Consider the following 15,948-nt stretch of genomic DNA (forward strand, 5'->3'; position numbering starts at 1 on the left):
CCTCCTATTAAGAACAAAATGAGGACAAATTTGTTATGCACCTTTTGTTATTTTTAGATTGCATTGACATTTTTTTTTTCCAGGTTGGAACCTATTATTCTGAACTTCCTAATAAACAGCAGTGACTTAGAAAATGTTTCATTGTGTTGACCTCTACTTGATTTTCTATGCAAGTGGAAAAAACTATTATGAATGACCAATCAACACTTTAAATATCCCAGTGTACATGCTATGTGTATAGATAGATATAGATACAAGCTTTTGAGCATATTTTTATCAGTCTGCCTAAAGGGAAAGGGTCTATTATATATATATGTATATATATATACACGTATATATATATAGATACACATATACATATATATCTGACTTATCCTTATATATATTTATCTGCTTCTGAGAATGGAGGAAATAGTTCACTTAAGGAACATTATGGTTCTAGAGATCATGTGGCTGACAAAATGTTAAAACCATATAGTGTTCTAAAAATAATAATACTCCACTGTAGTCTGCCTTTGGTGAGAACTGTGTAGGGCAATTAGACAAAGATGATGTTCAACTGCCATTTGCCTGTTTAGCAGAGGGAGTGTGGGGTCAGGGAATTACTGCAAGGAGACACACACTTCGAGGAGCAGCACCTTTCAATGTTTGGGGATTTTTCTTTTAATTTTCTTCAAATGTTCCTACCGTAGGAGGGTGGGTAACGCAGCTGTTCTTTGTCGCTTCTGTCTGGCAGGCCGACAAGAAAATCAGAGAGCTGCTGGAGTCCCTGACTTGGCTCATAAATAGCAGCCAAGTGCTCGGTTTTGAAATGCCCGTGTAGCTCATTGACCGCACGTTATGGCTGGGATGCTAATGGTTTATGTGGCCTGCAGGTGACAGGAAGATTTCTGCAGGCAGGGCTTTGTTATAAATTCAGTCTGCCACTGCCTCCGATGGATCAGAGGTGGTTTCCAAGTGATCATGGGCTTTTTGAGTTACTGCGGGGATAGCCAAGATGAATGATGGGCCGGCCGAACACAGCTGTTGCTCCTCGTCGTGTGGAATTCCAGAGGCTGCATCAAAAGAGATTGTGCTGTGGCGATCTGGAAATCATAAATAGGCCCAACTGGTGTGACAAAATGGAGACTTCAGTGAGGAGACTGCAAGAAAAGCTTAGAACTTTTAGCTGAGTATTGCAGAACCACGAGGATATGTCATCCAACACTTATCAATCTTCTTTATGATTAGTGTTGATTATTAATAGCTATTATGTCTTGTTCCTCCAAAGGACTTTTTAGCTGCCCAGATCCTTATGTCTGTCATCTGGTCTTATCTTCACACCAAGTGGTGGATATTTATGGACGGGGCAGTGCATTTTCACAAGGGCCACTGAGCTCCCGTTGTGAGCGCCATGACGTATAGATGTTGTGCAAAGTTAATTTGCAAGGAACACTCCCTGCCTGCTGGGCACGTGGGTAAGAGAGATTGGAAATGGCAGATGGGAAGCATGTTGAAGTTGCCCTCCATGTGGTCCTTCAAAATTAAGGCAAGCAAGGCTGGTGGGGAGTTTTTCTGTGTTACTTTTCTTGGTGGACTTACAACAACATCCAGTGAGTTCAGTGCGCACCTGGCCCTGTCTTCACTGGCACCTCACATGATTTCTTGCCCTTAAACTGTGCAACAGAAAATGTGCAACTGCTGTTAGCTCTGCTTTGTCAAAAAGGAAACTTAGGGACAGCATGAACTCAAGGTCATGTAGCTGGTAAAGGCATTGGGGGGGACTTGAATCTAGGCCACTTGATCTCCTTGGAAAAGTATAAAGCTCTCTATTTATGAGGATATTATTACTGTAAGATTCCAAAAGCCTTCAGGGATAACCCTCGCTCAGTACAAATATAATCCTTTCAGAGCAGTCTAAATTTTTTCCCCCAATGTTTAGCTATGAACTTCACCATATGGGATTATAGTCATTGATTTTTTTAACTTTGTGAAGCCAGAGAGAGCCCAATTGGAGCACACAGTGCCCTTCCAAGGGTGGACTCCTCAAGGGTTGCTAGGAACTCTCCACTAAAGGACACAGAGGAACCTTTTAGCCTAAGAGCAGAGTTGTGGTGTAGGGGAGAGGTAAGGTAATCTGAGGGTATAAGTTTGAGACTGATAGAGTTTCACAGAATCTCATCAGGGCTTTGGCTCATCTCTTGTCAGATAGGGATCATGGAGTGCATGTTGCCCGTTTCTCAATATTCCTTGGGCCCCTGCTGAATTTGCTCTCCCCTCCAAGCCTTTGCAGGGACCATTCCTTATGCCAGGAACACCCTTCCCAGATCTTCACATCAGCTGGTCATTCCTGATCATGCTGACAAGTGAGCTTCCAGAAAAGTCTTCCTGGACTGTGTTGTTCCTGAATCTCTATTGCATTATTTTCATTCATAGCCTTTGCAGCATCTACTTTTTTACAGAAGATCCTTCAGTTGTTTTACAAGATGATTATCTGTGATCCCATACATATAGTATCAGCTCCAGGAAGTGGAATGATGATAATCTCGTTAATGAAATAATACCCGATCCTTAGAACCAAGCCTGTAGCAGACAGGGCGGTCCATAAATATTTCTTAAAACAACGAAAGAGAAAGTGAATAAGTGAGCTATCTAGTTGGAGGGTTACACAAGATAAAGTAAATGAAAATCATCTACTCAAATTGCTGTAAATATCAGGCACAAATACAATGAAAACAAAAGTGCAGCTCGGCTTAGGTTATTGTGATGCACCGATGTGCTGTATCAGAAAACTTGCTTAGGTGGCTGTGTGAGGTCTTTTCTCTCATCTGCTTGTGTCAGTTCCAATAACTAGAAGGCAAGATAATCACTAACTCAGAATTAAAAAGCCTCTTCCTCCCATTATCCTGACCATAATGCTGGAATTGAGTAAGTAAATTCTTGGGTATGTTCTTGATTGGAATTGAATAAAAATCAATGTCCAGTGAAATCCAAGGCTACCCTTAGATCTTCTAAAATTTCCTGTCTCTGATCTTATCAGGGATGACAATCAAAGGGAGGATGTTCTGGGTCAGTCTTTGGATCAGAGGGAACCAAAGCATCGCCATTAATGACTTTCTAATACTTTGTCAGCATTAAAGTGCTAAGTCATTGGTCTATGAAAATGATTACATCTCTGGCAGCCTTGTAGAGCGCTCCTTTTACTTGGAGCTGGTTGAAGAGGCATTTAGGTACACTGCTGTTCTGTATTCAATTTTAACTGGAATAATATGAAACTTGATTGATAATGCTCAGAATCAGAAAGCCCTCCAAACACAGCATAAACTGGCAAGATAAGATGACATCAAGATGTTTGTTTTCACGTAGTATCACGTGGGCAGAATGAGGTATTCCTCGGTCTTGAGTGTTTTGCAAACCACAGGATTTTCCCAAGCATGTATGATTGTCGCTGTTACCTACCCTTTACCAGAAAAATGTTTATTTAAATATTGTACCATCCCCACAAGCACTTTTATTATTTACCGATTTAAAAAAATGACATCATTACTTTTCTTCTGAATTTTTTAAAGCGACAATTGTGCAATTAAATTACTGAATTCATTTATATTTAATTGTGCTTTTCGTTTTAATGTGCTATTGGACGACATTTCCTTCGGAGGCTGTTAGTTTTCCACGCAACACGGAGAATCTAAGGCTATATCAAGGAAATATATTACATGGGCAAGACAAAGTCTCATTAGTGTTATTTATAGCATGCTGAAACCTCATTAGGGGAAGGTATGGTGGATTCAAAAATGCATTACCGGGAATGCTTTATTTTTTTGTAGGGGAGAAATTGCTTTTATTGTGTTTCTTTGTCACAAGCATAGTGGCTATTGAACATTTTGGTTTCTTAAAGTATGAAATAAATTAAGTTAGAAGAAATGAGTAATTAATCCAGTAGCAAGGATAGCCTCATCATATTAGCAGAATGGCCTACGCAGAGTTCTAAAGAATTTCTATTTACCCACACACATTACCTTCAACCAACCATTCATTTATAACTTGTTTCACCTCAGGTAAAAAGCAGTATTTTTCAGGGCAGTAGTTTGCATCCTAAACAGTAATAATGTGCTTTCAGTGCATTTCAGATCAGAGGTGAGTGAAATCTGAGGTACAAAGTCACAAATGGCCCAATTTAGGAAATTCTGTTGATGCAAATGGGAGCCGTCTCTCCAGCCTTGCACAGACATTGTCCAGAAGGCCTGTTGGAAGACTGCAATTGGAAGCAGAGAGCAACAGAAGAAAGAGACCGTGGTTGTGAGTCTCAGGAAGGAAACTCATTAGGATACGTGGCTCCCACTCCTTCCCATCCTGGCTGGAGACTTCGGGCTATCATAGTTAAAGCTCTGATTTTATTTCTGGGTCTTCGCCTTGCTGCAGGGGGGATAGTGGAAGTAATTCAGACCCGATCACTGGTTTCTCTGCTCCATTACCATTTGGTCTGTGGTTGTTCATTATCATCTGTCTTTGGGTGAAGGCTGTATCACTTAGGAATAATTTCCACTGTAAGATCCAGAGAACCCAACCACAGTTGTTTACTACATAACTACATTTATTATGTACCTAACGGGAGCTGGGTGTGCCACGAAGATCACTGGTTTTCTCCCGTACTGTTTCTCTATTGTTCTCGGCTGTTTCTCATCGTGCTTACTGCCCCATGGTCCACAGACAGTTCCCATAGTTCCATGTATCATATCCACAGAGCTTAACTGTCGTAAGCAGACAGGGAAGGGAGGTGGCAAAAGGCTTGTAGGTTTTTGTCATTTTTTTTCCCACTGAACCTCCAAACTTCCAGGTTTTTCTTAAGCTTCATTGACCACAATGAGTCATTGGACTTCCTTCTCCCTCCTCCAAATAAAGACCAGTCACTTGCCGGAATTAGAGTAGGACATAGACAGTGGTCCCTGTTCCAGCTTTCATTCTGCAGGAAGAAAGCAAGGTAGTGAGTAGTGAAGATTCAACATTTGTATCTGTCCTGTTGGCCACAAGGCAATTTATGAAATGATTTTTGGACGGTAACTATTCCTACTTGTCAAACTTGCCATCAGGAGGTCTGGGCTAAGGTACACAAGAGTTTCCATAGCCATTCTTCCTATTTTCTTAGATCCATCCATCTGTCCATCTGCTCATCTATCCATCCAGCCACCTACCTTCTGAACATTTGAAGAGCAGTTATTACTCACTAGGTACCTATGAATTGTTTTGTGGGAGAGACAGTTGGTCAGACTTGGCTTTTACACTGAAAGTAACTCTGATACTTTCAGTTTTGGAAATGATACACATGCCCAAGTGATTGTAATTCAAAGTAGAAAGTATGACTTGAACCAGGACTTTTGTGGTGGGGGATCAGGGAAGCTTTCTGGAATAAGGTGGGATTTGAGCAGTTTATATCTAATACCCATGTTAAACATAATAGCCCCTTCTGCAGCTTTCTTGTTGCACAAAGTCTCCATGTTTCAGGAGTTATTTTTGACAGCTTTTCTTGCCTGGACTTCTTACAGCTGATGTGTCTAGTGGTGGAGTGGTCTCAGGTTGAGAAGGGCAGGAGATGGCCCTTGACATTCTTTTGCCTCACTTGATAATGAGTACATTTGAATCTGTGGATGAATTGGGTGACTGGATTTGATGAGATTGCTATTGGAATTATGTCACCAGTGACTCCAAGTGATGCATCCAGGGCGAGATCAGTTCAGCAAAAATCAAGAGCAGAAATAGAAATCATCAGCCACATTAACAGTGATGAATGACCATGACATTGATGTTGTCTAATACTTTTTCCCCTCTTGGAAGCAGACAGCCCTGTACCTCACTACATTTCCAAGACAAACTTACATAAATAGCTCTAGGTGCGCACTTACAAATGGCTCTCCTGCCTGCTTATCCTTGATGTCAGAAGACGTTTAGGACAAAGGGGCAAGCTAAGACTTGTGGTCACACTTTGTTGGGTATACATGGTATTTTACTAATGATGAAATTTTAAAATATAGCAGATTTCTGGCTTCTCTTTAAAAAATAGAAAAAAAATTGAGAGATTCTAGTTAGCATTCCTACTATAATTGCCTAGAACTGAGAATTCCCTGCTTCCTGAAGGCACAGGCTTTCCAGTTTGCTACAATTGCTGCTATTCTTTTTATATAAAACTGACTATTTGACTCCTTTCTCTGACTGAAACTGGAAACTTTAGAGTTTGATATCTCTCACTTAGAGGGTTTTTTTGTTTGTTTGTTTCTGATTTAGGCAAAGCAGAACAGAAAAATTTACTCATTTAGAAATGATTTTACTTTTTGTTAAAATCATCATGGCAGAGCTCACCACTGTCTTCTAAAAGTTTTGTTGTTTTGTTTATTTCATCTAAAGTAAAGAGTAACTTTAAATTTGAATTGCTAATAGGCTTCTTAGTAATGTGTTGATAGCTAAGTTAATTTTAAATGAAGTGAAACTGCTTGGGCACACTTAATATAGCAAAGTATAAATTAATATGTTTCTTCAGTATATATATATATTGAAAAAATATAGTTTCAAATATATACTACATTTAGACAACACACACATACACATATATATTATATAAACACGCACACACATATACATATACAATATATATGTATATGTAAACCAGCACACACATGCACATGTGTATGAACTCTCTCTTCTAGGAAGCATTTTGGAACAAACTGACTTGTTTTGGAATTCTCATTAAAGGATCCCAAGGGGCTTGAAAGAGTTAACCCACCTCCCAAGAAAGCAATTAGCTTCTTTGGGGCACTACAAATTACCCTCTTGGAAAATTTGGTTGAGTTATTGCGGTTGTTACTATTGCTGTTAAATAGTAGCAATAATGGATTTATGTAGTACCTTGACACCACAGAGCTAAAAACAATTACATTTAAATATCAATTTAATTTAATGTGGAACCATGTTTTGTCTAATCATTGTAGCTAATTGCCATCCTTTAGAAGCAGTTTTCACAACATTTTTATTAACAGTCTGATAACAAGTTAACTGTTTGGAACTTTCTTGCAATGTGAGTTTATGTGTGTCAAAAATATCCTTTTAAGTACATTTACTAGCTGATGTGCATGTAATGTATGGACTTCTGAAGGTTGGAAATGTCAATAGAGAGAACAAACCTTTGAATCAAATATGTCTGGGAAATGTTCGTAAGGCCAAGATGAAGGCCTCAAATAACAAAGTCAATATACACAATAATGAAAAAAGAAATGGGGTTTTCTACTCCTTTCATCAACTAGGACTCTCTCTTAATAATCAATAGATGTTCAATAAATACTGAGAGATCAAACAGTATTGTAATAAGTAGTGTTTGCAATAACCACCCTGGGGCAAGATGTGTGATCTCAGAAAAACAATAAAGGAAATTAAGTATCCTAAATGTTTTCACCTTTGCAGCCTATAACATAAGAAATTATCAAAAAGTCAAAGGGAGAGGGAAATAAAACAATATTTAAGTTATTTATGTATAATGACCAGCCCAAATGACATTGTGCTGAACTTAAAAGTCAGAGGGCCTGGTTTGCAGATATAATTCTTGCACTTCTTAAATAAGAGGAATTTAAACAAGTTACTAAACATTTATGAGCCTTTGTCACCTTTCCTTTTGAGAAGGAAGATAGATATTACATAACTCACTGGGCTCCTGAGAAATTTAAGTCAGATGATGTAGGTGTGGAGCTTGCACAGTTCTGGACATGTTGCAGGGGCTTCATGTGCTTGCTACATGTTCTCTTTCTCTTTACACAAAGGAAAGCTTTTCTTTACCTTCTGTGTTAGGAATTTTCTAGAAATCATCAATAGTGTTGGGCTGAGTTAGTGAAAATAATATCTTTGTTCCTACTTGAGTATCTTGCTTTATCTGAAAATGCTACCATAGCTGCCAGTATCTGGACCTTTCTTTTCTGTTGATTTTTTTCCTGATATGGTAATTCTTTTTTAAGTCATTTTTTTGTCACTGGACAAAATACCTGACACCTAACACTTAAAGGAGGAGAGGTTTATTGTGGCTCAAGGTTTTAGTCCAGGGTCAGCTGGATCCAAAGTAGAAATAGCATGGCTGGGGCGGGGTCTCAGGGACAAAAAACTGCTTATTCTATGGCTGCCAAGAAACAGAGAGAAAGAAGGTAGAGCCTGGGGCAAGAATACACCTTTGAGACAGCGCCCCCTCCAACCAGGTTCCTTCTCCCTACAGCACATTTAGCTACTGCTTTGCTTTCATGATCCAGTCACTTTTCACACATGTAAAATTCTTTGGGACAGCCCAAACCATAACACCAGGGAAGCGTTGGGAGAGCTGGAGTTGAGACTTTCATATCCCACAGCATTAGAGTAAGTGATTCAGATGGGCATCCAGTTTTAAATTTTAATTTTGATTAGTACATGTTTGCCATTCCTAATGATTAGCTTCATTGTTGGGAGGTGGTTCATGTACATAACACATGTGTTTAGTGTGTAGAGGTCAGACAATATAACAGCATCTAGCTGCTGTCATCATGCTCAAGGGAACTTCTTAAAAACCATAAGTGGAGATATTTGGAAGTGTAGCAGAGCATAGTGAGTGCTGGTTAAAATCTAGAGTTGTTTTTACCTGGTTGGGTCTCTGTACATAATGTACCCATTGGTCTTCCCACCTAAGGCTGAGCCATGTAGTTGAAATGGTTAGGGTAGACCAGATGGCTAGGTGAGTGTACTGGAATCCAGGCCAAGAGCTCAGGCTTACTGTGTTTGACAGCTGAGCACTTGGGCAGGACAAAGAACAGCAATCTGTTCACCACCTGTAAAGATGGAGTACTCAGAGGGTAGAGTGAGAGACTCTTGCTGGGAGACAGTTGCTGAGAAGTCTCTTCCCTCACGCCTCACCTCCTGTCTGTGCTCTTGGGGCTTCTTCCTTCTCTTCCTCCTCTGTGGGGATGCTGAGCTCTTCTGCAGCATCTGGAGAAGAGGATCTTTGGCTCTGTGCCATTGCTTCTAAGGAGGCAAAAGTAGACCAGGGAATGCATTTTCAAGACAGACCTCCATGTACCTTACCTCTCTGCTCCTCTCTTCTCCCACAATTTTGAACTCGTTCTTCCTTCCACCCTCTTGCTCACACCTGCATAGGGTCCTAGAGAGGGAGGTGTGGGCCGTACCGCTCCTCGACATCCATCTTCAAGGTCGACTGTGGGGATCAATAATTGAACAGCGGAAAAAAAAAAAAATAATTGAACAGTGAGTTTTAAATGTGAAGTGCCATATAGATGCAAAGTACACTTGTAAATGATGGGAACTCTAATGTTTTAGATGCCATACGGTGGGGTGGGAATGAACAGATATAAAGATTTATTCCATGAGTAACACATTTGTTTGTGCAACAAATTTTTCTCCAGAGCCTCCTAGGAGCCAGACATTATGGAAGGTGCTAGAGAAAGAGTGCACCAGGATGAACCCTCTCTCCACCTTGACAAAGGCGCTTCTGTTCCAATGTTTTCAAATTGAAATCTACTCCCACACGGGGTAGTGTCTTTTCTGTTACCTAGGTGTCTTTTCAAGGAATGGCAATTATAGTTGCAGGTGTATATGTGAGTATGTGTTGAGTGTGTTTGTGAGTGTGTGTTGGTGTGTGTGTGGGTGTGTGGGTGTGTTCATGTGATTTTCACAGTCACGATTTAAGATTTCTGCTCTGATCATATTTCTAAGTTTCATGAATCCATTCCTCCTTTTTCTAGTTCTTTCCAGTTTCTTCAACCTATGTCCTCCCATGTCTTCTTCTCTATATCCCCCTTCTGGTCCCTAAATTTAGCAGCATCTTCTGGCCAAAGTGATCCTCGCATGAAATTTACTTACCCATAAAAATTCAAATTCAAACTCAGGCTCCAGGGTGTAGGCAAAACTGTGCACAGCTGTGGCATAACAGTTGGGAATCCAAGCCTTGGAGTCAGCACTGAGGTCTCAGGCAAGGTGTTCAATGCTTCCAAACCTTAGTTTCCTCATCTGTAGGACAGGGAATGATTTCTCCTCCAATTAAATCAAAGAGAGAAGCCTTGAAAAGTGTCCAGCATACATAGCACTTGGCTGATTCATTACCCACTCAGGATGTGTTAATTCTTCACCTCTTGATTTTCTTCATTCTAAGTTTTAAAGCATTATTGGTAGCATATTATTACTTTATAACTAGAATGCATCATATAAATTATGTGGCAAAAGTTTTCAAATTATTTTTTTTATTCAATACAAGGAAATCTTTTTCTTTCCTAAATGAAATCTGGCACGGAGCCCCTGTCCCTGAGGAAGGTAAATGAGATTAAGCTTGCTGAAAGGGAGCAAGAAATCTGGATTCTGCTTATTCTTTGTATGACCCTTCAGATCTCACCCTCATTTTCCATTGAATAACAACCACTAAGGCACTCTGTAAACATTAGGTGTGTTTATAATTTTTAGACCAAACAAAGTAGTTCCTCAGTATTGGGGTGCAGTGATGATTCTAATCACCCCAAGTGCAGTGCATCCTTAAATCTCCTTTGTAGGGGAGATATAAAAGAGAGAGAATGCTCCTTCTGGACCTGATAAGATAGAGAAAAGTTGCAATGTTAGCTACAAGGTGTAATCAAAAGTACAGTGAATGTTTAAATTTAAAAAAGTTATTATAGTAAAAGACAGTTGCCATTAATCTCTTTCAAAACAACTTGCCTCCTTCCTAGAAAAATTTGTGGTAGAGAACTGCCTCACCCTACCCGCTCCATTCTTTCCTTTCTTGTATCCTACTGAAGTTTTCCTCTCCAAGGTCATAGTGGCAAATGCACAGGTTTCCATCTTCTTAGATCTCTGTGCAGTATGTGCAAGTGACACTCTTATCCTTTCTGAAACTATCACCTTGGGTTCCCATGGTCCTTTGGTATGGGCCTGACTCTTCCCGACAATCTTTCCCAAAGATAGCTTTGATTACAAGTCCTCCATGGTTCCTATTACTTGTGGAATCAAGAATGTACATTGCATATAAGGCTAACTGAGGCCCTTCATGACCTGTATTGTATTAATCTTATTTTTTCTTCAATTTAAATTTTAAGTCTGCTTTAGATTATTGTCTGAACTTCCTCTAGTCCTCCCTGACCATGTTTTAGAAGTTAAAAAGGCTCACTTAACATGGAGAAATAAAAAAGGGGGGTGAGAATAGGGCAGATAAAAAGAGACAGAACTCTTCTTCTGGACCTGATAAGATGAAGAGTTGCAATGTTAGCTGCAAGGTGTAATCAAAAGTACAGTGAATGTTTAAATTTTAAAAAGTTATTATAGTAAAAGACACTTGCCATTTATCTCCTTCAAAAGAATCTCCCTGGCTTTGAACTCAATTATTCCATCATTCTCGTCATTTTCTGAAGCACTTCTAGAAGTCCTCTTTTTTGAGTATCTTTAGTTGTATTCTTGTGGCTGCCTTGTGCCCAGAATTCATTCAAATTGTTGACCTTTTAGGGTCATTTTTACTTTGGGGAAGAGCTAACTGTTGTACAGTGTTGGATTTGGTGAGTAAGGTAGGTGAGGACATGCCACAGTGCTGTTACAAGCTTAACTTCCTGTTAGATGGCTCTTGGTAGCAGCATTTACTGTAGTTTTGATCACACCTCACAAAAGAGGACTTCTACAACTGCTTCAAAATGTAGTATATCATATATATATATATCTTTTATATATCACATATATTATATGTATTTAAATTTAGAAATTACCTTGTGTTTTGATCATACCACCTCATATGTCAGCAAGATGTCACACCCTTTTCAATTCATTAAAGCATGACTGGTATATGCTTTTCTTAATCCTGGTACATGGAAGTTATTTAAGATCAGGAACCAGTGTGTTATCAGAAGCCCCTAGAATACTCAAATTTCTGTTCATCATAACCCTTAACAAATGAATATATAAAAGAAGTCATGACCAACTGCATCTGAAGTCTAGCAAAATTAAAAAATTTACCAAGTTAATAGGGTGCACTAATTAATAGAGTAAACCCTTTGAAAAATGAAAACTAATATAGAAATGCGTTTTATTACTGAACTCCCTAATGTGTATTTTTATAAATGATGTGCTTGTGCTATTACAGTTTATTTAATAATTTTGCTAGAGGAAAGGCAGTGTCCCATTGAAATTATTTGTATATTTGGCCTTTGCATCAGAGTTTTCCCAGAGAAAGCTCTGTCAGTTAGTTTTTGCCAAATAAAGCTACATCACAAAGTGCATTCCAAAACCTAGTGGCTCGAAGCAGCCACCATTTATTATGTCTCGGGAGTCTAAGGGTCGGTTGTGCAATTCTGTGGAGCTAAGCCAGGCTCAGTGGAGCTCAGCTAGGGCTCACTTTTGTGTCTGGACCAGCTGGCCAGTTAGCAGGGGGCTGGCAGGTAGAAGATAACCTTGGCTGTGCTTTAAGTGATCTCAGGCTAGCCCAGACTTGATCTCATGGGGGGAGGCAGAGGGAAAAGAGAGTGCAGAAGTGTGCAGGGCCACTGAGCTCCGATCATACACTGTCACTTGTGCCACGTTCTACTGGCTGAAGCAGATGACAAGCAGCAGAAGTTCGAGGTGCAGGAGGACTGGCCTAGCGGTCCCATTTGATGGGAGAAGTTGCTGAGTCACATGGCCGAGGTCAGGATGCAGGGGGGGGCGCAGAGCACTGGAGCCATCTTTGCACTCAATCTGCTGTAGATCTACATGCCTTGACAATTTTTTCTTGAGAGTAAGAGAGACAAGGTGCTTGAAAGACCAGAAACTTCTTTTTTTCCTCCCTGAGACTCAAGCGGCTAGCTGAAGGTGCTCAGAGTGTTCCCGTTTGACCTGTCTCCAAAGCTGAATCAATCCTTTAAAGCTAATTCCATATTCTGTCCTTTTCTTGCCCTCTTAGTTTCTTATCTCCCAACACAGGAAATGATAGATCGTTGATTTGTTGCCTTTGTGTCTATAATGAACAGAGCGAAGACACTGGGAAGTTCGTGGGAGCACATACGTGCAGAACACTTTCGGGCTGGTTCTTTCTTGGCACATGTTTTCAGGGTAAAATCTAGAAGGAAGTAGAGGGAAGATGGGGTGCGGGGAGTTTTTATTTGGTTTGGGAAGGCTCTAACTAGGCATGTCAGGGCATCTGGGAAGGAGGGGACAAATGGAAGTGCTGATCTGGGGTATTGGAAGGCAGGAGAAAGAAGGGGCTGATCGATAGCTATTTTTCAAGTAAGGAGCATAATTTGTGTCAGGCTGCTGAAATGACTTAGTGTTTCATAGTTAATTGCTGGGAGCACATTCCTTCATTGCAGCGCTCTCTGAAATGTTTGCAGTCAACAATTCTGAAAGGTAAGTGACTCCCAGCCCGTGTGAGGAATGCACTGGAACTTGGTGACGAGGGTCCTCTGTTCCCCAAAGCTTGCTGTTGGACCTTGCATCTCCGTCCCTCTGCCTGCTGCTGGCTGCCCCTCACATCATCCGGCACACCTGCCAGCTTCTTTGGACGTCCATTTTTTTTCCCCTTCTATTCTTTCTTTTGGGGTTTTTCTGGTTCTCTCCCTTGGCCCATTGTTAGGCCCTGGGGAAACACCGTTTCTTCCTATTCAAAGTTTGGTCTATAGACCAATAGCACAGATGTCACATGGGACTTGGGGAATGCAGAGCTTCAGGCCTCCTCCACACCCAGAGAATCAGAGCCTGCACTTTAACAAGGTATTGAGAGGGTTTACGCACAGCTGAAGTTTGAGAAACACTGCATTAGTCCACTAACATTGATTTTCAAGCTAGGCTACTCGTTTCCACTCTGTTATCCTCCCATGTATTAGTATCATTATTATTTTTTCATACTGGGGATTGCACCCAGGGGCTTCACACTGAGCCCTGCTTCTATTTCTTATCCTGAGACAGAGTCTCACTAAGTTGCCCTGGCTGGGCTTGAACCTGTGATCCTCTTACCTTAGCCTTCCAGAGTGCTGGGATGCACCACTATGCCCATCTCTCTGGGCTCTTTTATTCTCTTGCTTTAGGTTAGAAAATGATTGCCAACTCTTCGCCAGCCTCTACCTGAGCAATTCCACAGTGTGATAAGTGCCACCACCTTGGATTGAAATAAAGTCTCATTCAGTGGCAATTATTCCTTCAAGGTTTCGTATTTGCTTTGATAATTGGAAACGGATGGTGATTGGGGGGTGTTCTTTGCAAAGTGATACAGATTTCAAAGAATTGTGAACATTTGAGATATCCAAAAGTGGAACTTATATTATCTCACCCTCATTGCACCCTAATTTGAATTAAACCTTTCTGCCAGAGGTAGGGGTATTGTGTGATTGGGGGGATCTTAGAAATGTTACAAGTGTAAATAGCTCCCGGGTGAGGGAGTTGTGTCCATTCCATGAGTGCTTCCCAGGAACCATGTCCCACATGTGAGTGCTGTGTATTCACAGTAAGATTTAATCAGCACAGCAGCCGAAGAACTGTATGTGATCCTCTATTATAGATGAATACACTGAGGCTCAGGGAAGGGACCTAAGTTGCCTGGTGAACTTCAGTATTTGAAAGAGGCTGCATTTTAAAGAGAAAACCATGTGTTTTCTCGAGCTGAAACTTCCTTTCTTTGGCTCTAGAAGGCTCTTTCCTCAGGGTTTGCCAGGCTTATGTTTTGGGGGAGAGGCATCACCCTCAGCCGAGTCCTGACCTCTTCCCCAACCTGTGCTCAGGCATGTTGAGTTCCCCATTCCTATCCCTATGTTCGTCCTCTGTGTCCAATGCTACCTCCAGCTTCCGGTCTATTCTGATACCTCTGGACGAAACATTACTTCTCTCTGAATTGTTGCCCGTGGTCCATGGAGCTTTGCTTACTTGTAGAATTACCTGGCACCCACTCCGACAAGGTCAGCACATCCTTTGCTCCCCCTCTGCTCCCTTCGCCCTGCCTGGCACTGTGCCTGGCCCATCACAAATAGCATGTATTTGTTTAGTGAATTGAATCTGAGCTGATTTTGCTCTGACAGGGACCTTGGGAGTGTCAGAGCCTGGGTGCAGGGGAAGGTTGTTGATAGAGGACAATTTGTCCACTTAGACTATTTCAGTTTTTACCAAGGGCCAACACAGACTATAAAAAAATGTAACCAGCAGTAACCAAAGCAAGAGGATGAAAGGTAAAAGGCAGAGTTGTGTTTTAAAACTCTGTAGCCACCTTGGCCTAGCATCTTATCAAGGGGAGTTTACTCAAGTTTTAAGAACGTTTTGCTATTTAAGAATCTTACTAGTAAAATTCAATGAGGAAGAAGGCAGGAAAAAAAAAAACCTTTAAAACTTCCTCTTGGAAAGCTATTCTGTCTTTGATTTTTTAGAATGTCTTCAAGTGATTTGGGTCTATTTTTAATACCCGTGAGACATGCTGTTGTAAGGAGAGCTAAATATAGGGGCCACATCCCCCTTTCTTTTCTTCATTGGCCTTAATCTTCCCGGGATGAAAAGAAAACGTGCGGGATGTTTCACCACAGAGTTGTGACGTTTGCCCTGATGGGTCCTATTGAAAGGAAATTCATAAATACTGTGTCGGAAATAAAGATAATGAATGGATTCTTTTTGGAGAAAATGTTAAGTGGGAGTTTATTTATGTTAAACCTTCCCTGTCTGCTGAAGACTGTGAGATAGTTCCTCCGTGTTGCTCAGGGTCCTTTGGGGACAGCAGCCAGCCTGTGCAACTGGAGTAAGCCTGCGCGCCTACCAACAGCACCCAGAAGAGCAGGACTCTAGGCCAAAAATAACCCGCGTATTAAAGCAGCAGCTATAATTCCGGTTCATTTTATACTGACAAGGTTTCTCCCTCTCTCCCTCTCTCTCTCTTTCTCTCTCTTTTTTCTTTCTTTCTTTCTTTCTTTCTTTCTTTCTTTCTTTCTTTCTTTCTTTCTTTTTCTTCCTTCCTTCCTTCCTTCCTTCCTTCCTTCC

The 15,948-nt window shown here is 40.8% G+C and overlaps 1 protein-coding gene across 1 annotated transcript in view; it reads left to right on the forward strand.

Moving 5' to 3' along the window:
• Positions 1-15,948, forward strand: part of Ppargc1a (peroxisome proliferator-activated receptor gamma, coactivator 1 alpha) — a 644,980-nt gene that overhangs the window by 328,313 nt on the left and 300,719 nt on the right. The window lies entirely within an intron of this gene.

The sequence above is a fragment of the Chinchilla lanigera genome, unplaced genomic scaffold (genome assembly GCF_000276665.1).
Source record: "Chinchilla lanigera isolate Chin_1 unplaced genomic scaffold, ChiLan1.0 scaffold00079, whole genome shotgun sequence".
NCBI classification, from domain to species: Eukaryota; Metazoa; Chordata; class Mammalia; order Rodentia; family Chinchillidae; genus Chinchilla; species Chinchilla lanigera.